Genomic DNA, 21,053 nt, shown 5'->3' with positions numbered 1-21,053 from the left:
ATACAGTACCCACGGCCGATAACCGTGAGTGCAGTCAGCTGTGCCTAGTCTCGTGTCACTTTCTCTTGTGGCGTTTAGGCAGCGCCACTGCCCGGAGCCTTGTAGCCCGTCCTCAGTGGCGGCCCCAGCCGGGACATCGTCAGATGGGTGCCGCCATGTTCAGGCCATTGCGCATGCACAATAAGGTAAAATGTGCTACATCGTGTAACCTTACAGAATGACCAATAGAAGACGATTATTTTTGATTTCATAAATCATTCAATTGTACCATTAATAACTCTAACTTTTTTACAGTGTTAATTTACAGTTTGTTTTTATTAACGCTTATACATTTTTCCTTTAAATATCAATACTTTTTACAAAACTCGTAATCCTAGCTTCTGCCTTGGAGTGGATTTATTTTTCATGAGCATTCAAGCAAGAGATAATATCGAGTTTCTGCGCACAAGTCATGATGGCTAGTGAGAAGTGGCACTGGAAACCCAAGTTCCACCCAAGAAGTGGCATTGGAAACCCCCATTTCTCCCAATATAATTATTCATAAATCTTAATCAGATTTGCATAACCTAAGAAGTAAGGGTTCAGACTTAATTTTGTTCTCAGAATGGTGGTGTTTGGGATAAACTGACTCTAGTTGTATATCCATACAATGATGTAGTGTCCAGTGTCAATCTGGGTCCAATATTTAGTGTAGGGATGTTTCTCTTTTGGGATATGTGGTCCCTGCCCAGGTTCTCTAAGCTCAAATCTCTTGCGGATATAGTTCTTAGCTGCTTCTTTGCCACATTTCCTTTTCACAGGGATATGTTTGTCAGTTTGCGATTTGTAATCCATACAGGTGCATCGTGCCTGGCCCACTTGTTGCTCTTGTGTCCATTCTGATTGTAAGAAATGCATTTCTGTTCCCACTGCTAGGGAGAATCTTGCCCTTCTCGCCCTGAAGGGATATGTTGTCCTGATGGGGATCGATCATTTCCAGGTACCATTTTGTCACCATTTGGACCACCCTTCCCAGTTGACCCAGGATCTCCATGACCTCCGATTGCTTGAGCCTTTGGTCCTTTATCAGACTCCCTTGGAGAGCCCCCAATCTCTGGCTCCACCCCCCACCCACGCGTTGTGCTGCTGGCTCTTAAAGGGCTGCTTGTTCTGCTTTTCACCCTTCACTTCCCAACTTCTGTTTATGAACTTCCAGCTGTCTTTTCACCAGCCCAACCTCCCCGTTTCCATTCCATTTTCTTACTCTTCCTTTTCTGCATTTGTTTGGGGCCTTTCCATTGGTCAATTTGACTACTTTTTTTGTCCTCCTTTACGCAGGTGCACAGCTTCCCGAACTTCTGAAAGCACCTGAAGCCATGTTCACATCGGCGAAAGTCCCGCCTCTGTCGCTGTGGCTTGCTGCTTAAGCTCCCAGTGGCTGGCCTACCTGCCTTCCCCGTCTGCATCATCTTCTTGTGCACACCACACTTGTCAGGCTCTCTACTTATGGTTTGGATTGGTTAAGTGTGATCCTGGCTGATTCGTCAGCGTGTTTTCATGTTGCAGCACACCTCTTTCTATTCTTTTTGTGCCTCACTCGGTGCTGGTTTTGTAATTTCCTGCAGGCATTGTTGTTTGGTGACGGCACTTTCCGTAAGAGTTGTTCAGTCACATTAGGCAAGCTCGCTGGTAGTTTCTTGGGATTCATAGGATTTAACACTGTGGGCCTCATTACAACCTTGGTGCTAAGTGCACCAACTTTACCAACATGGTGTAAACTCTGTTTACACCATGGTGGATGGCGGATTTACCGCCCCATTCCAAGGTGAGTGGGGCGGTAAATCCCCATTTCCCATTTTCCCTTCCCCATTCCCATTTTTGCCCCATAGGGCATAATGGGAGTGGGGAAGGCGCTAATTACGCCGCCGTAAATTACGGCGGCGTAATTGGCACCATGGCAGGTTAGCGCCATGGATTTTAACGCCTGCTAAAAGCAGGCGTTAAAATCAGAATCAGGCGTTAAGGGTTAACGGTGGCGTTAACCCTTAACGCCTGAGTTGTAATGAGGCCCTGAACTCCTGGCTCAGAGTTTGCCACAGATCTCCTTTGACACCTGTGTTGCCTAAGCCCATAGCTTTACTACAGTTGGAATAAATGTCTACAACCTGCATATCGGAGCTTGGTACAGGGCACTGACCATAGAACAAGCGGCTTGAGTATCCTAGCTGTGATTCCACATCACTTATTACATGAGGACATGATCATGCGCTTGGGGGAGTGGAGGGCTCTACAGCTCCTGCCCCGTGCAGCTTCCTGAGCTGCAGGCAGAGTCCCCTACCCCCCGACCCCCAGGCATTGGGAAAGAGTCAGCAGTGAGTGTTACTAGCACAGACGCTTTGAATTGTTTAAAGAAAAGTACACGACTTTGTGCATTTTTTTTTACTTTTATCAAATATAGCACCTGCAGGACGATTTTGAAATTCTACACAGGCAAAATAACATATTTTCTATTACAAATGGAACCACACTTCTTCCAAGGAATTCACATAAAACTACTCTGGGGTTACATTTGGGCACGTCGACATGTTCACCCTAGTGTACATTTCCTACAAAAAGCTAAATATAAATATTTAAGTTGTATTCAGCGACAGTGCATCAGAGTGCTGGACAACAGAGCAAAACAGAATTTCACTAAAAAATGCATTTAAAAATACTATAATACAAGTCCTCATAAGGGTTTCAACTAGATTCTATAACAAGATAAATAATTATTCAATTCATTAGCAGGCCTTGGCATATTTAGTTTAGACTGAAAGCAGACTTTTACACCCAGGCCTTCATTTGTTTACTCTGCAGCACATTACTAAGAAGGGTTCTGAAATTGGGGTGGGGGGCAAAATATTCCAAACACTGGAACCAGACAAAAGGCGCACTGGTACTTTAGTTCATGCTTCCTTCATGCAGAACATTAACTTTTTGATGACCTTGACCTCAACAGAAGGATTCTTCTATTAGCAAAGCATCCTTTAGGGATGGCCAATTAAGTCTTCGTTATTGAGGCATCACTGTTTGTTTAATTCATGGACATTCTAATTCCAAAACTGATTTAGGAACTTGTGAACCATAATGTTGTTGATGAAAATAACCACACATGCATTACAGTTGACCTTAAGTCGTCAGTTGTGAAAGATTGAATTCAAGCAATTTTCAACTGAAGGGTGAGGTGGCACTGTACACTTTGTCTTTAGGTCCCTTGTTGCTACAATGCTTTTATCATTCCCTTTTCCCCTCTCTGTTTGTACAAGTTGAAGTAAGTCCTATCTCATCACCACCCTTAAGTCCTATTATTGACAATTCTTCAACATGAAAGCATTGTCTACATCAACATGTACATTGTACGGATAGTGGCAATTTGTCCAAAAATCACCATAGTTGATCATGCATTCCATGGAAAAACATTACAAAATCAACCGCAATTGTTCCGCTATATATAGCAACAGCATTGCTTCCTCTTGCCTTTCTTTTTCTTTCTTTATGTAATTTTGAGAGTCACCTTGGCTTGGACCAGCAGCATGAATCCAGATTCCATCTCAGCGAAATAGAGCGTTCCCCAGGGATGTGTTCTAGTCCTCCTGTTTGTTTAATTTTACTATGGATTACTAAAGTATTCCCTGATGATGTCACTGATCATCTCACACTAAATGATAATGTATTTTTTCTTGTTGCTTAAATTGAAAATTCCCTTTTGATTTGTACGGTGTCATACAGGTTCTGAGCAATCAGTGACATAGCTTTAAACATTTCAAAGTTACTACTGTTAATTGCAGGACTGAAAAACAGATTATGCCTCACTGTGACTTCCTTCCACTTTCTGAATAACCCAAAGGTTGATTACTCAAGTCAAGAGGTCACCTGTGGATAGATGCTCATATTGCTTTTTAACAAGTAAATGCTCGTATTGATTTTTAATTGGACCTTTTTGGGTATGACCTTTGCGTTGCCAAGCTATACTTTTGATATGCCTTATAGGCATGGATGAACAAATTCTGTAAGCAGTTTTTAGGTTTCTCTTAAACCAGATGTAATGAAAAGGATGCAGCTGGAGCATTGGCTTGCTCTAGAAAATGGAATGGTGCATTTCTATTTGTATATGAATGATTCCCAGTGGAAGATGAAGGCACCCATTCCGTGACACAATATCCTAAAAACCAAATAATGGACACACCCCATTAGGGAATGAGACCAGGAGATAGATTGCAAGTAGAACAACGTTTTATATAAGATAAACTGTGCATGCAGAGAACTCTGCTGCCTGGAGAGCGCTCTGCCAAAAGTTACAAGGGAAGCACATTCTAAGATACAAACTTGTCACTGATGACTCTTAGCTATAGGTACATCATTCTACAATATAATTGGTAAGACACATTAGCACAGTATACATATGTAAGGGCTGGCCACGTTGGATTGGCGGTTGCTTGGGTGTCACTCCCTCAGCACATGGGTCAGCTGGGCTCATCTCCGTGGGGTGAAGGTCATGCCAGCAAAGTGATACTTTTTTCCCTGACTGTCTAAAGTATAATAACAGGCTCTGAGAAAAATGACCATCATAAACGTTGGCTCAAATACCTTTAGAGTTCACTAAACAGTTATATATCTACATTGTACCCTTTGCACCTTGGCATCCATAAACCAAGGCCCAGGTGTCCATCTTGGGGGATCCTTAATCTACCTGATGCCTCATGATACTGACAGACATGTGTTAGCTTTAGGAAGAATATATTGGTGTCTGGAATTTCGGGCCAGGGCGGGTGTTCTTCTCTTGGTCACTGGAAGGGTCAGATGTGTATCTGTAACAAAGAGTAGAGGGGCCTGGGCCCAGTAGATTATGGCCAGGTGGGGTGGGGGTTGAGGGAGCACGGGCAGGTTAGTGGAGATGGATGTTCCCAAGTGTAGGGGCCTGGGCTGGTCTCACACAGCACAGTGAGATCACTTGTCCGATGATACTAATGCTTGCAACAATGAATGGCTGGACTTCTGTGAGAACAGAACTTGTGCAGAGCTGGCAGGAGGTGGTGGGGGCCTGGGCTGACGGTGTGAGGTGAGGCAAGCTTTTTATAGATAATGTTCGTGCCTAGTAAAAAGGTGGCGTTTGGTGTGTTACAAAATGGATTCTTTGAGATTCAATAAGACTTGGTTGCATGGTTCTTTATTAATAAAGAAATGGTAATACAGCAGTCCACACGTAAGCGGGGAGGGGGATGTCTCCCCCCTCCAGCATAGGCGGGGTCCGACCATGCGGGAATGGTAAGAGGAGCGGGATAAGACTACCTCTCCCCCAACATTCCCCCCTTTCGTTACTCCTAAAGTAAAAAATACCCTCCTCCAGTACCTCTACGTTTCGCTGCCCTCCTTACTGCTTCATCCCAGGCGGGAGTACGCTTTATTGGCATCCAGGTGCAACACACACTCCTTAAACTCTCTCCTTGCCGTGCATACTCTTCGGGAGTACAGGTCATGTAAATACAACCCCCATCTCCTGCTAGGTCAGTCCACACCTCCTTATAGTTTTCTAGATCTTGTGGTTGTTCAATGGTTATATGATATAAATTATCTACTACATTTCCAGTGTTGTATATTGCCACCATGCAATATTTTGGTTCATCACTCTCACCAGTTTGTACTTGGGCCTCCCTAGTATCATGAGGCACCTTCCCATTTCTATTTTGTTTGCCTATAGTCACCAGCATCATTGCACTATTAGGAATTGCTGTAGCACAGCATCGTACTCCTAACTGGCACCCACAGAAGATCAGCAGCAAGACGATGATGGCGATCAGTAGCTTCATTGCAGTCCCTAGCCATGAGGGCACCCAGTCTAATGCCATGCTGAACCAGTCACTGTTCTGGATGCCGCCTTCTTTTTTCATTCTCACTCCAAGTTCATTCACTGCAGATAATACATGCAAAATTGTCCCATTTTCAGCATCTGAGGAAGGCACGAATGTGCAACATGCACTCCCGATTTTTCAGCAAACGCCACCTTGCATGGCCGTGAGCAGGTCGAGCACATAATGATTTTGCATAGTCATCAGTCTTAGTTCCACCTTGATGACATTGAACCCTTCTTCTGTCGTTTGCTAGCTGGATCAGCTCCCAGCCGATGACATGCAACCACTTGTCATTTGCACTCGCTTGGATACTAAGGATCAATGATGCAACAAATGTCTCTGCTGAGTTGAACAGCTTGTACTAGTCAGGGACCTGTGCCAAGAGGTCAGAAGAGTCTTGAGAGATAGTTGGATGTTCTCTTTGCGTGACAGTTTATCTTCCTATCATATGTCATAAATGTGGGGTTCTTCAGTTGCTATCTTGGATGCCGGTTGCATTTGGTTGGGCACCCCTTTCACTGGATGTGTTTCTCTGGGATTACCAGCAGGGCTGAGTGCAGTGTTGCGAGAGCACAGTAGCTCCTGCATGAGTACGGGAGGTGCAAGTATGCCTGTTTGCCACACACCCAGTAATGGTCCACCAAGGCTGCCTGGTCGCATGTCAGGGATGATGAGGGTTCTGTTGCAGTGGGAGTTGGAACCCATGGGTACTCTTCCTTCCCCCTGGAAACATAGTTCATATTTTTCTTTGTGCTGTATTTTGATTGGCTTCTCGAGGGCTGTTACCCATGTTTTATCCGATAAACTGCGTAATGCACATCAATGTTGCATCTTGCCATTTGTTTTCAGTGAACATTGTCCCTTTTATTGCTAAAACGGCTCTCTAAAGTATGCAGCGCCTTTAGGTCTCCATTGTCATCTTTTCCTGTCAGGAGGAAGCAGTTGTAGTTTTACTGCGTGTGCCTGAAAGGTGTTCCGGATCCTGCATAGTGCAAGATGAATGAGATACTGTGCTTCCACTTGGGGAGATTTTTGTGGCACTAGCACCTTAGGCATTCCTGACGCATGAGGTATCAGTCAGCACACATAACAGCTATCATTTGTGGCCTGTCTCCCTGTGGTGCTCATGTCAGAGTAACACTTGTTAGACTGGTCCGGATGACGAAGATCCTCTACTTTATCCAATCCCAACCCATGATATGCATCATATTTGTATTGCTTTATTTACCGCCTCCTTCTGTGTATCAATTCATCTGTACCCCCAGTAAATTACCTTTTGTATCGTTGTCTATTAACATCCATCGTTCTGTGTGTATTAAAATCATGCAAGTGATTAACAGGGAAGAGACCTGTGTTCACTTTTACATTGGAATTACTATCAACCTGCCAGTACTGAGGGCTTTGGAGGGCTTCTGACATGTCAGTGGGAGACAAAGTATACACATTTTTAACATTTGAGGTAGGTTCTCTGGTTATATTGGAGTCAGTTTGTGACATTGTAAACATTGGTGAGATAGGCAAAATATTATCATGTTCATAAATTACGTTTTCACTGTCATTCCTCACAAGTAGCCCATGCTGCGGTGACGCCGTTGTACGATATGTATGCAATGTAGTAATGTTTAAGGAGGTATTATAGCTCCCATATTAATTTCACGCCATCCCATATTAGTTTGCCCCCTTCTTCTATTAGTTTTCCCTCTACCCCTTTCTTTTAGGTCACAAAAGGTTTTACAAAAGAGATTGTTAGAATTCTGCTAAAAACCAGCCTTTCTTCTGTTGCCCTGAGCACCCCCTTTTTGGAACACTCTTCGATCAGTACTGATCCCAGCTATGGCCTTTATAGTTTTCCTTTGAGAATTTAAGATCTTTTCCTACATCAATGTAAGATCTATAAAGTTGTGTGGTTTTAGGTGGGAAATGTTGGTTGTGCCTCTACATTTGTCCATGCATGAGTTGTCGGAGGTCGGGCAAGGATGTTCACACTGTTTTCAATATAGGACGATCTTGGTGGAGTCGAGGGGATGTGGCATGTTTGGATAAGCATCCTTATGATTTGATTGCTATTTCTATTCTTTTTGCGGTTTTAAAGAATTGCATTTCCTATTTTTTATGTTTGACATTTTTGATTTATATTGCTTACTTTTCATGCACAGATGCTGTTTTAACCAAGACTGTGTTGAGTAGTATCTCTAAAACGAATGGGTATGTACATTTTGCTAATTATATGGTCATGTTTGTCACATTTTCACTACTAATGTAATGTACTGTAGAAAATAGTCATTTTGGAATTCAGAATCTGATTTTTTTGTTTCTAATGTCTTTTTGTTTCCCCTGCTACACTCCATGCATTCCTCTCCCCTCCTCTTTCTTATTCTACACATTTTTAAGAGCAATTTAAGTTGCAAAAGCCTTGAAAATGCATTGACTTGCGCTCAAAATGTAGCAGGAATTTGACTATAGGCACTGTATATATGTATGTAATATTGTATATTTGTTCCATATACAGCACAGCATTTAGTTTTTATTGTACTCCTTAACAGGGCTCGCATAATCTACTAGCCCACTCTCTTTGGTGAGTAGATGAAGGGCGAGTATCATTTGGATAGTACTCAACCTTGACATTTACTTGACATTTACTGCAAACCGACTTTGGGTGCAGTAGCTGGCAAATAAAATGTTCACTGTGCATGGCTGGCCTTTTGGGTGGCAGCACTGCACCAAATTTGAAGTATGCTTACAGTGACATGCTCCATTTTACAGAAACAACTGGTAAATATTGTGCCACCCATCACCATGGGGTAAGTGCATTTCTTTTGGGTTGAGTATGTAAACTAGGGAACACGCCCTTCAGTTGTAGTGTCATTTTTACAAATTTGCAAGGCCTGCACAAGTAAAATGTTAAATGTAAGCATGAATAATAATTGTGAGGCTTACTTTTCGTCGTAAATAAAAACCAATACTGGGTACAGGTGAGATATCTGTAACATCCTCTCCTGCATGCCCTTTCAGCATCCACAAAGCTAGCTTACTAGCCTGATAATATTTGACTATGCTTGGTTGTTAATTGCTCTGTCAGAATATGTCCGCAATGGCGCTATAAATTGAAATGATAAAAATGTTGGGTCTAAATTGTTTGCCCATACAAACTTGTGCTCTTGCTCATAGAGCAGAGGCTGACAGAATGGCTATGTCAAAGAGCCACCAACGGGAGTTAAACCTTCCTTGATAGTCTTTTCTTTTTTGTGTGTCAATAAAAGGCTTTAATTCACAAACCTGACTTGCCTGCAGCCAAAACATCACTTGGTATAACCTCTTTTGCTAGGGTAAATGTACCCTCCTGCCGCTCTGTGAACTAGGTGGTTATTTGGCAGCAACCTTTATTATTATGAAATGCTGTCCCATAAACAAACTCAGTGTCATTTGCTCGTCCTTCGTGTTTGCTCTGTTGACAGTGTCGGATGAGAAGAATATTAATTAAATACAACTTAACCCCATGGAGTGGTGTTTTTTTCCTTCTCTAGATAAGTGAGGATACAATCCTGAAATTGAGATAGTCTCCTGATATTTTGGATTTTTACTAAAACCAGGATTTTGTTGATCCTTCTCCTGTCTTTTTCCAGCTTCTTGTCACGCCTAGCACCCTAACAGGATTAAGTGCAGAACAATATGTAAAAGTGTCCAAGCATAGCTAATGCATTCACATTAATTGCTATGCAGGCATTCTCTACAGTTGATGGCAACTCTGCACGTTTTTAAGGCAATAACTGTTCTTTCTAAAATGTATTTTAATAATTGGCATGCAGTTTAAATTTAATGTTGGAAGATCTTGTTCTTGTAACTCTTCGTCTGAGTATTGAAGGAAGGAGGAATGTGTTCTTTACATGCACTTAAGACAGATCAAATCAGTAATAAGATCACAAAAGCAGAGTTTTTTCAGAGACCTACATAACAGAACACCACTGACGACCGAACTGTCTTAAACATGTTGATAAACGCACAAGATTAAACCTAATGAAGGAATAATAGATGTTTTTTGGGGCGGCATCACAAACAAATGTCATGCTTTGTCAGAGCACAAATAACTTGGTCACAAATCCTAGTATGACTTACAGTATATTAGCTACTATACAATTGTGTTGTGCTACTGTGTATATTTCAACTAACTCTCCTTGAAAAAGCCATAATTGGCAGAAGGTACACATATGGACTAGTGTTGACCACTGAAAGGCTTGTGAGTGTATCAACAAATAGGTTTCTTCTTGTAGTATCCAGCCATCTGATAGTGAGTCAGGGAACACACTGGAGCCATGTAAGTGCAGGTTAAGACTGCTTTATTGTTCAGAGTGTCGGTTACAGGGCAAGTCAGAAAGGAGAATGCGAGTGCAAGCTGAACTCCTCGGTAGAGATCCCTGTCCAATGAGTGGTAATGTACCAGTTGCACATTTTGCTTTGAGTGCAAAATGAACCCCCCCTCTCCTTTCTCAGTGGATCTTATTGTTGGTCCCAGCGCAGATGTAAGCAGCTCGGACATGGATTTTCATTCAGTAGTGTGATAAATCTGAGATATTCGTCCTTTCTCCCCTAGGGGGAGTCTTCCCCTGTGAGGCTAGGGAGGGGAGCCTGCTCTGCAAGACTCTCCCTAGGGGTCGAGGCAAGTGGGACCTCACTGGGAGAGATGCCCCCTTTGGGGGACAAGGACTCCCATTCTTTGAGAACTCCCTAAATCAACTACTTTAGCCGCATATATGGGAATATCCTCTATGAAAAGTTGGTTGACAACTTTGTTTGTCTGAAGACAATGTGAAAAGATACATATGTGGAAAAAGAAAGGAAGAAATCTCTTTAACCAGAGACATTTATTTAACTGGAATGAGTCGGAGCCGAAGGAGGGGGCTATGTTCAGGGGAAGCCCTCTGACATCAAACCGTATCAAGGTGGAGTCCAGGCTGGTTGCGGAGCACCTGAAATTTGGAGAGCCAAAGAAACACTGTGGGAGATGCCGGGTCCCCTGTGTATACAACCGCAAAGGAAGCTGAACAAGAAGGAACAGAGGGAAGAAATACCTGGTAGTGATGTGACCACGCTTGCAGAGTGTTGGACAGGACGCCTCAGGGACTTTGTTGAGTTTACTGAGATGGGAAGCCTGAACAACTTGATCGCCAGCATCTGTCAAAGGAAGGCACCCGGCGAGGAACTGAGACTGGGAATCCAAGAAGCAGTACCCAACTGAGAGCTGTGCCGTGCAACCTTTCCCTGTACAACGAGAGGTACTGAGGGAATTGGGAATAGTGTGAGACTGCCGGGGAATCATTATATGCATAAAGAAACTCGTCTTATGGACGAGAGCGAAAATGTAATGATTTGAACTGTAAAAACCAGAGTGCGCAAATACCAAACGATCTGGTCGGGGAAGACCAGTGTCAATTGAAAAGATAAACTTGTTCAAGTTCTGAGGACAAAATGGCATTGAAGAAAGCAGTTTTTAACTGAAGTGAGCAATATATAAAATGGAGATTTAACCATGTATCCTGAGGCCCCACGGGGCCTGGCTAGTTGAGCTAAATGCTGGCCCGCTGAGGGAACACGCAGGAAAGAAAGACACAGACACCAGTGTAATATTAAAAGGGTTTTATTAAAAGTGTAGTGTGTGTTTTATCTGTGTATGTGTTTATAAGAATACATCCAGCTCACCAAGGGGCTAGATGGAATGTTAAAGCGAAGAAAAATTGAAAAGAACTCCCCTGCCCAAGAATGGGCTGGGGAGGGGAGAGAATCCAGAAGGATTTGAAAAGAAGACCGTTCAGGAGGCAGTTAAGAGAGGGATAAGAGAGACTTACCTGGGTATGGGGGGATTTGCTGCCTCGAGCGGCCCCCTGGGGCCTTTATCTTCTGATGAGCCCTGTGCAGCGCATGGGGCTCCCCACAGAGACTGTGCAGGGGGGCCGAGCTGCTATAACCGGGTGCAGCAAAGCGGCCCCTGGGTCACGGCACCTGTCAACCGGACCAGGCAACAGGGCCCACTAAATTAACATGTATACAGTGGGTCGCGGCTGTGAGTGTGGGCGGTCCCCAGGTGTGTAAGGGGCCGCCCAGGATATTATAAAGGGCATGTTTAGTGCGGTGGGGCCACCCTGGAAGACTAGGAGTGGGTCAGGCCCCATCTGTGGCCATCAAGAGCAAGCAGGCAGCCCGGTACCTTGGACAGACCTTAAAGGTACTGTGAAGGGGTGACTGACTGCAGCAGTTACCCCATTGTAATATAGTATTTTATGTTGTAAATATGTTGTAAGTCAATGTACATATGTATGAATAATTATGTGTATATGTGATTAGTGGTATTTGGGTAAATGTTAAGTAGGGGGAAGTATAGATTTGGGGTATTAGGGGATTGTTAAGTAGGGGAATGTTAGTAGGCATATATAGAATATTATGTAGATGGCCATTGTTATTAATTGGGGGTAGAGGGTAGGTACCCTGGCATGAGATGGAGGGTTAGGTTGGCGGCCTGCCCAAGACCGCTTTGCAAGATGGGACCACGCACAGAGGCCATCCTCTGGCCCCACTCCATGTGGGTGGTACCCGAGGTTAGGAAGGGGATTGGTTGCAACAAGCTCGTCCTTAAGGTCCTTGAGACGCCGCCAAGGAAGGGTGAGCTGATGTAGCCGGTACCCCGCTTAGATGGAGCTCACGTCAGGGGAATCCTAGGGTCTAGGTTTATAGATTAAAGGTATGTTCAATAAAGAGGGCTCCCCATGGGCAGCCCTATTAAAGTTCACGCTGGTATCTGTGTCAGTTAGTCATCAAAGCACTCTGGGTGTAGCCCATCTCCTAGATTAACACCTTTTATTTGTAGGTTGCTCAGTGCCTCACCAGAGCAGCTGGTCTGGGATGGTGGGGTGATGTCAGTGGGTTCGTTCCAACCTAGGGGCTATAACAACCTATGTGCGGAGCCAACAGAGACTATGAACTAAAACTGGGAGGAAGGGCAGACACCCTATATCTGCAGAGTTGAAGTCTGGACAAAATACAACCCAGAAACGCATAACGAGAAAGGCGAGATAAAGCTTGCCAGTGAACAAGTTAAAATAGCTTAAACATAATTTAGGGAAGCTTGAGCAAACACACTGGGAAGAAAATCCTATGTGATGACAAGAGTGCGAGGACCTACTGGAATGAAAATAGTCATTTTGAGGAACTATAAGAGTTGTTTGAGAGTCTATCAAAGGAGATTATTTTGAGAATATCAGCCAAAAAGAAACCCATGTATAAAAAAACAATCAAAGAAGAAGAGCAGACCAGGGAAAGAAGACATTCTCTTAGCCTGTTTACTCTAGTTATATTTGGTGGTAGGGCCAGATAGTTAATTTGGACGGAGGACAGATTTACTTTGGACTTCTTGACATCTGACAAGCACCTTTAGTTCAGTTAGATAGAGAGGGTATGCCTTTGAGCATTAGGGAGAGATAGGCATTATTCTTATATTTTTTTTATTAAAGAGTATAGAATGTCCTCAACATGTCCGACTCCTTCGTCTGACCCACCACAGTAGCTGCAACATACGTTCAGAAGTATGTATTTCTTATGTCTCCAATGGGGCCTACGGACCTCCCATACCACACGACTTTACATTAAACCTATGTTTTTATAATAACGTATAACCTTTGGATGACATTGTGGGAGCTCAGCACATGGTTTTGTGTGTGTATTCATAGGTGTTAAAGGGATGCCAACAAACGTGATTTTAGCACCTCAAGACATTTACTGTATACATGATGTCTTTCTCCTTTGCAACCAGGCCACTGTAAGTTGATACATTACTTTGGTCACTTTCTTGTAGTTGAAGGGGTTGCATCTTCACTAAAATATTAAGCTCCAAAGGAGTGTACATTGTAGTACCCTGGTGATGGCTGGCTGTTTCTGGTGAGAGGTTGGTCCTGGGCAGGTTGGATAATGAGTTGTGCTGTCAAATTCATAAATGCGCCAAAAATATATCTGAGGTAATCCACACATTTGATCAACTCTGTCAAAAACATTGCATGCAATAACATCACATGTGAAATTACTCTTCAAAATCTGCAGTACTACCAGTTCACTTTCACCTATGTTGGCCATGTTTTCAGATACATATGAGTTTAGTTGTCCCCCCACCCACCCACCCAATCATGAAGTGGTGCAAGTTCAGAAGACGTCTTTTCAACAATCTACAGCCGCTAACCAGTGCCGCAATACAACATTTATACCCCAATGACTGCGTTTAGACATTAACAGTTATCACAGTATACTGTAGTTCAGTTCCAAAAACAAAACTAAAAAACTATTAGACCCTTAGATGGGGGTAGTTAAATTGATTCACCCTCCTCTTTGCAATGTCCAGTTTGCAGCAATACATGATGGACAACAAATTGCTTTGACAGTTTTAATTTTGCTAAGCAATTATGCCTTGAGAGCAATTAGACCAATTAAATGTGTTAATTTTTTCTGTGCCTCACTGCTTGAAATCTGGAATTCATAGTGATGTTACTGTAAACGATAGTAATGACCTGCCAATAGAATGTTACCATGCCTATGAATTATAGGTTATGATCCTCCTTTTGCTTGATAATGAAATGTTGGTAGCCATACATCTGGGGTAGAAATGTCAAGTTGCAAGTTACTAGCCAGGTATAAAAAAAAAAACATTTGCCCTCTCAATACTCCATACACACAGTCCACCATTTCGTACTTGGCAAAGGCTAGTGGTGAATGCACATTTTACTTACATACATACATACATACATACACACACACACACACACGCAGTCTGTCTCTCTCTCGTAAGAGGTTATAAATATATATAATAATAATAAGAGCGTGTCTGTGGTTACTTCTGTAAAATAGGGCTTGTAATCAGATCATTAGGTGATGATGGCTACACTACCTAGGCTATCTGCGGTTAATATGCTACTCTTTTCGACTAATAACATTGGCAGTGGGCTAATGCATAGCCACAAGTACCATTTTGGTAATTGCCCATGTTCATGCAAAATGAGGAAAATGTTTCACGCATGTGGTGAACCTGGTGACTTGGGAGCGAATCGGCAGGCGCACAGGAATAGCATGGTAGACGCACAACAGCCAGAAACAACTCAGCTTGCATCCTCATTCAAAAGAGAAGCCCCTTGAAAATGGCAAAATGTGCTCAGTGTTCTTATTCCCACAAAACCCATACACAACCAGCCATTCCCAGTGGCAGAATCCCACCATACATTGTTGGAATGGTGCACGCCTTCAGAACAGTGGGTGCCTCCATTGGCGATTGCCTCCACAGGCCTATGAGCATGGTGGCGAGAACCTGTTATTCACCACATGCATGCATTGAAGGGCACAAACCCAGGCAGATCCCGGGTGTCTGTGCCCTTCACTCTGTGCATGCAGTATTTCACTGATCCATCCCTGCTATGTTCACAAATGGATCAGAATCACCAAAGTGCAACAGGCTCGTCTGGCTCTGTCATTTGCTTCTTTCTGCCAGCAATTCCACACCGAGCAGAATGAACAGCTTCATTTGTTGTAGATTTGATAGCATGCTGTGGAAGTGACCGCTATAGCAGTTCCATCTGAAAGGAAGGTAAGAGAAGCAGACAATTACTCTTACAAAGAAAATCAATGAAATGAACAATCCTTGGTTTCAGGATCAGGCAGGAAACTCCCTGTCAGTTCCTGCTCACTGGGAAGATGGCATCTACCAACAACTCTGACTCTATAGACCTGAATGAAAACAAAAAAATGAAACCAAGGAAGGCCAAAAAAGCCACCCTTCCCACATGCACCTACTAACTAGGTGCCATGTTGCTCTTCCCAGTTACACTGCATGCACATATGCCCATACACGCTGTGCCTTCACCACCTTGCTAACCATAACCAAAGGAACGCATTCTGCACCACTCTGCAGACCTTATACCATACATGCATCCCCATCTTCCTGACCACCTGTTCTCTTGGTTTACCTGTGCTGGTAGCTAATCCAGCTTAGGGTCTTTCCTCTGAACATACAGCCATCCAAGTGCCCCCTATAAACCACCTAGAAACATACCACCACTCAGAAATCTGATACTTTTGGTCTGCACTCAACACCTCAGGATTCACACATTCTGCTCCTACTACTAACCCTCTATACCCAACCACTCCTCTTATAGATCCAAGCAGCCGTAGGCTTGTAAGTTTACATTATGTGTCCCCGATGGCTCTGAATATGTCTGGGGTCTCGTGTGATGATGGGTTTTGAAAGATAGTTGATATATTTTCTAATATTTTGTATTGCAACGCAGTAGCTGAGGACCATAACCCCAGCCAAATATGGCATCTTGGATAACATTTTCTCTTTCAAGATGCTCTCATTGAACCAAGCTTTTTGTTTATTGGTCATTTGTAGTGCGCACTGTACAACAAAATGTGTTTCCAGGCACATCAAGACAATGGGGTGGGGGTGAGGAAGGTATTGAACAAAAACAAACACTCTCCAAGTTCACTTCGTGGCACTGTGCAAAGAAATAATATTAATAAAAAGTCATGTGAACATAACGCACTCAATAACGAGCATTAGCTGAATCCGGCCTACTTACGCACCCTATTTATTTTATTATGCAGTATTTTTAATGGAGTTATCAATGCACAGCACACAGGAAGATATAACGACTAGAAGACATTGTATCAAGGCACCACAAAACCCTTAAGTTAACCACTTCCTCATCTCCTGGAATATCTAAACATCAATGCAGGATATCTTCACGTGCCATTAATGAAAGAGAAAACGTTAGAAGGCGTTAAATGGTGAAATACCAAAATCACCAAAAAAGGCCTTGGCACGGGGGTGTGGGGGGGACCCTTGGCACTTAAGTGGTTTTAAAGTAATCTCCTCCCACCATAATGCAACTGACAGCAAGACCAATAATTTCAAAGCATTACGGAAACCCCATGAACCCACCACCTTTTGACTAACCTTCAATTTCACACACACACACACACACACACACACACACACACACACACACACCCACACACCCACACACCCCCACACCCACACACCAACCACACACACACACCAACCACACACCCACACCAACCACACACACACCCCCCACACACACCCCACACCCCCCCACACACACCACACACACCCACACACACCCACACACACCCCACACACCCCCACACACACCCCACACCCCCCCCACACACCCACACCCCCCACACACCCCCACACACCCCCACACACCACACACCAACCACACACCCACCCCACACACACCCCCCACACACCCCCCACACACACCCCCCACACACACCCCCCACACACACCCCCCACACACACCCCACACACACACCCCACACACACACCCCCACACACACACCCCCACACACACACACCCCACACACACACCCCACACCCCCCACACACACCCCACACACACCCCACACACACCCCACACACACACCCCACACCCCCACACACACACACCCCACACCCCCCACACACACACCCCACACACACACACACACACCACACACCCCACACCCCACACACACACAACACACCCCACACACACACACCACCCCACACACACACGCTCCTTTTAATAAAGACCCTCTCCTTTTGAATATCACAAACGTACATCTCCAACTATAACTGACTTACTCGTTCACTGGCCAACAAGTACCTGCACTGTGGGCACACGGCTGCACCTCGGTACACAAAGCTGGCAATGCCTCCTGCACTTCAAACTAACAATGGCTACAAGCATGTAGAGCTCGTGCTACTTCCAATCTGCAATCTTTCTTTTCCCCCTCCTCCCAGCTAACCAAACCTACCACTCTCTTCCAGATCCAGCAGAGGCCCTTGAGTCCATGCAGATGGCAGTGGTATGTGGTACAAATCCTAATAACATAACATGAACCAGAGTTACCAGGGTCCCATAGAAATCTACACAAGATCATAAACAAATGCAACATGTAAGAGTGAAATAAAATACTACTGCTCCCGTAAATGGAGCAAACGGCAAAGACCAGATGCAGGCAGCAATATGTACCCCTATCTCCTGCCCGTAAGCATCCCCCAAGAATGTCTACAAAAGAAAGGTCTGGATGTGCTTACTAATATGCCACAGTGCAGAAATAATTCACATCTGTAATGTAATTGCACTCTAACATATAGGCATTGCACCAGAGAATGATTGCTGTATGTTTTTTGGTACTGGGGCTGCCAATGTGTAAGAAAACAAAACGGTGTCCTAATGATGCTCTACCAATGTACAGCGTCTGCTGCTTTCTGAAGCTAGGTTCATGCTAAAGAAAAAATACCCAAATTAAAATGTTAAAAACAAGGATTTGCATCCGATCTTTTACAGAATTTAACTCTGCTCACCCAATCTGGAGGTGACCATATGTTTTTGTAGTGCCTACCATGCCATTTTAGTCCTTAGGTCACTGGATGATAGATTGATGTGTAATATAATTCTTTGCTGCTAGTAGTAAGTACAAAGACTCTCATGCATAAGAGGATTAGAAAGTCTCTCAATAATGTTTGCAAGCACACACGTTCACCAATCGGTGGCACCATGGTTCAATAGATGGCAGGAAGTGGAAACTTCAGTAGTTGGAAGTAAAAACAGACATTGCGCAAGAGCCGCTATATCGACATATTTAACTTTGGAGGCGGATAGTAATAATATAACAGCGTCCCAGTGTAATGATATTTAATTGAGCTGGATCCAATTCCCGGAAAATGTAGTAACCACAAACGAGCAAAACGTTCACAATTAATTATTTTAAGGAACCTTCGTTTTATGGTCTTGTACACTTCAATCTCCCTCTCTATGTGGGACAAGAAACAAGATGTTTTATAACAATTATTTTTATTTGAGATGGGCCACAAGATATTGTATAAATTACACGCTGCCCCCACTCTTAATACAACGGAAATGCTCCTGTAACACTTTTGACAAAAGCAAACCGAATACACCATACATTGGGCCTCATTACGACCCTGCCGGTCCGGAAAGCATGGTGGCGGTAAAACCGATGCCACCGTTGTTTCCGGACCGGCTGATTCAGAGTCCTGCAGGTGGGTGGTGTCACTCCCGCCTGGTCTGACCTGGCAGGATTAACACCACCCGCCTGCAGGCGGACATGGAAACGCCGGCTCTGTCATAGACGTAACCAGTGTTTCCATGGTCCCCATCCCCATAGAGTCCTATGGGACTCCATGGGAATGGGGATTTACAGAATTCCGCCTCCGGAATTACTGGGTCACCGGGGTTGTAATGCCCGGTGATTCCGGGAATCAGAGGCGGAATGGTATAATGGGTCCGGCGGCAGCCTGACGGTTTTTCCTGCACGGCTATCACCGGACTTGTAATGAGGCATTACATTTGTGCAATCTGTCTGGTTTTATGAACAGTATTCAGTGCAGTTCCTCTTGCAATACTTATCCAAAACCAACGCAAAGGGGGGATGTTTAGATGTTTATTCAGAATAAAATTTGATTAACCTTATTTCAATGAACATAGTTAAAATCCACACCATCATTGTCAATCAGTTTGTGTTTTTAAATGTTTCAAAAAAGCAAAAGGTAAATATATTAGGAAATCAAAATAGTAATGCAATCAATAGTTGCTCACTTATTGGCCTTAAGGGTTTACGTATAAAAAAAACATGCAATTGAAATTAGTAGTTTATTTCACAGGACTTGCAAAATCTACTAGAACACTTGCATTGGAGAGAAGATTTCATGAAGGACGACTACCATATGCATGGTCCTTGACCTTGCTGGCGAATATGGAGACGTTTGAAACTTTTATTTTGCATTTTATGCCAACAAACATTGTTTACAGTAAATGACAAATACGTTTCATTGTGCATAGGTGGCCTTTGGGCGGCAGCATTGCACCAAATGTGAAGTGTGCTTATGTTGATCTCCCCCCTTTTACAGAAAGCACTGGTAAATATGTGTCATTGGTCACCATAGGGCAGGAGCTTTTCTTTTAGGCTGAGTATGTACACTAAGTAACTCGCCCTCCAGTTCTAGTGGGATTTTTCAGAATGTGGGAGGTCTGATTTCATAGGGAAAATTAAGTGGATTATCTAAACCACCCATATGTGTTCTATCATTCACCATCCCCTTTTCTAGTTGCTTTGAGCACTAACAGCAGTACTTTAAGACTTTGGTCATCACAGAGCAAAAATATATTTTGTTCAATGTTCATGATTTGTTGTACACGGTAACTCGCAGACAGATCATATTTTGCTTAGGGAACATCAGGGGTATTCATTTCTATTTGGCAGAGGGCAATACACTGTGCACTATTTTAGGTTCTATAGGGATATAACTAGTAAATATTAATGTTAGGCTATCGGTTCACCTTTAAGGTTTCTTGGGTTGATATAGACAGCAGTACTGTGCATATGCCAGTCACTCTGCTGGCTCCCTCTGGCAAATCCAATCTACTGCTTGGATGCACAATGCCTCCAGCTATCATCGGGAACCCAGTCTTTCATTGGGTCCTTGTTGTTCTGTTCTGAGCTGTTAGATTTCCTATTCTGTGCCCTTTTCCTGGGTGGATCCTTTTTCTCCCTTCTGTTAGAATCAGTCTGTCTCCTTATGATCCTTTGCATTTTTTCTGGATCCTCTCCTTCTGGTCTCGGTTACCCAAAAATCCATTGTCCTGTAAAAGGTTAACCTGTTGAAAGAGCATCACGTATGAGACATTTTTGATGAAATTATTTTCCATTGGTACTCTGTTTAGATTGGATGCTCGGATTGTATGACACGTCAAGAAAACTGTAACTCTTAGCCTTGGATTTGCTAGGAGCATGAGAATTGTTTGAGATGGGAGGATTATTTTCAGATTCTACCAGCCATTTATTGGAGAAGAGATTGCATGTTCCATTTCATTCCTCTTCTCAGTAAAATGACCACACCAAAAGGACAATTTTACTAAATTCAACCTTTAAACCTGGAACAATAACAAAGTTGGACGTTTCAAAGTTGGCCGATTTCTGACATGCAAGTTAAATGTGGTTAGGATAAACGGAAATGGAGCAATCAAAATGTGTTTCCCAAATTAAAATATGTATTAATCACTATAAAGCTAAAAGAGCAGCATAGAATGTACCCCATTTCTTCCCATCTTGGAGCACAACCTCTTG

At 43.5% G+C, this 21,053-nt stretch overlaps 1 protein-coding gene across 2 annotated transcripts in view; it reads left to right on the top strand.

Moving 5' to 3' along the window:
• The window catches only part of NACC2 (NACC family member 2), a 1,346,898-nt gene that overhangs the window by 216,837 nt on the left and 1,109,008 nt on the right, over nucleotides 1–21,053 (top strand). For both annotated transcript variants that reach the window (XM_069609557.1, XM_069609558.1), the window contains exon 2: nucleotides 8,024–8,072. The gene's annotated coding sequence lies outside the window, so the exon portion shown is untranslated. The remainder of the gene's footprint in view (nucleotides 1–8,023; nucleotides 8,073–21,053) is intronic.

The sequence above is a fragment of the Ambystoma mexicanum genome, chromosome 8 (genome assembly GCF_040938575.1).
Source record: "Ambystoma mexicanum isolate Mex_15411 chromosome 8, UKY_AmexF1_1, whole genome shotgun sequence".
Classification (NCBI taxonomy): Eukaryota; Metazoa; Chordata; class Amphibia; order Caudata; family Ambystomatidae; genus Ambystoma; species Ambystoma mexicanum.
This window is presented reverse-complemented; position numbering and strand designations above follow the sequence as displayed.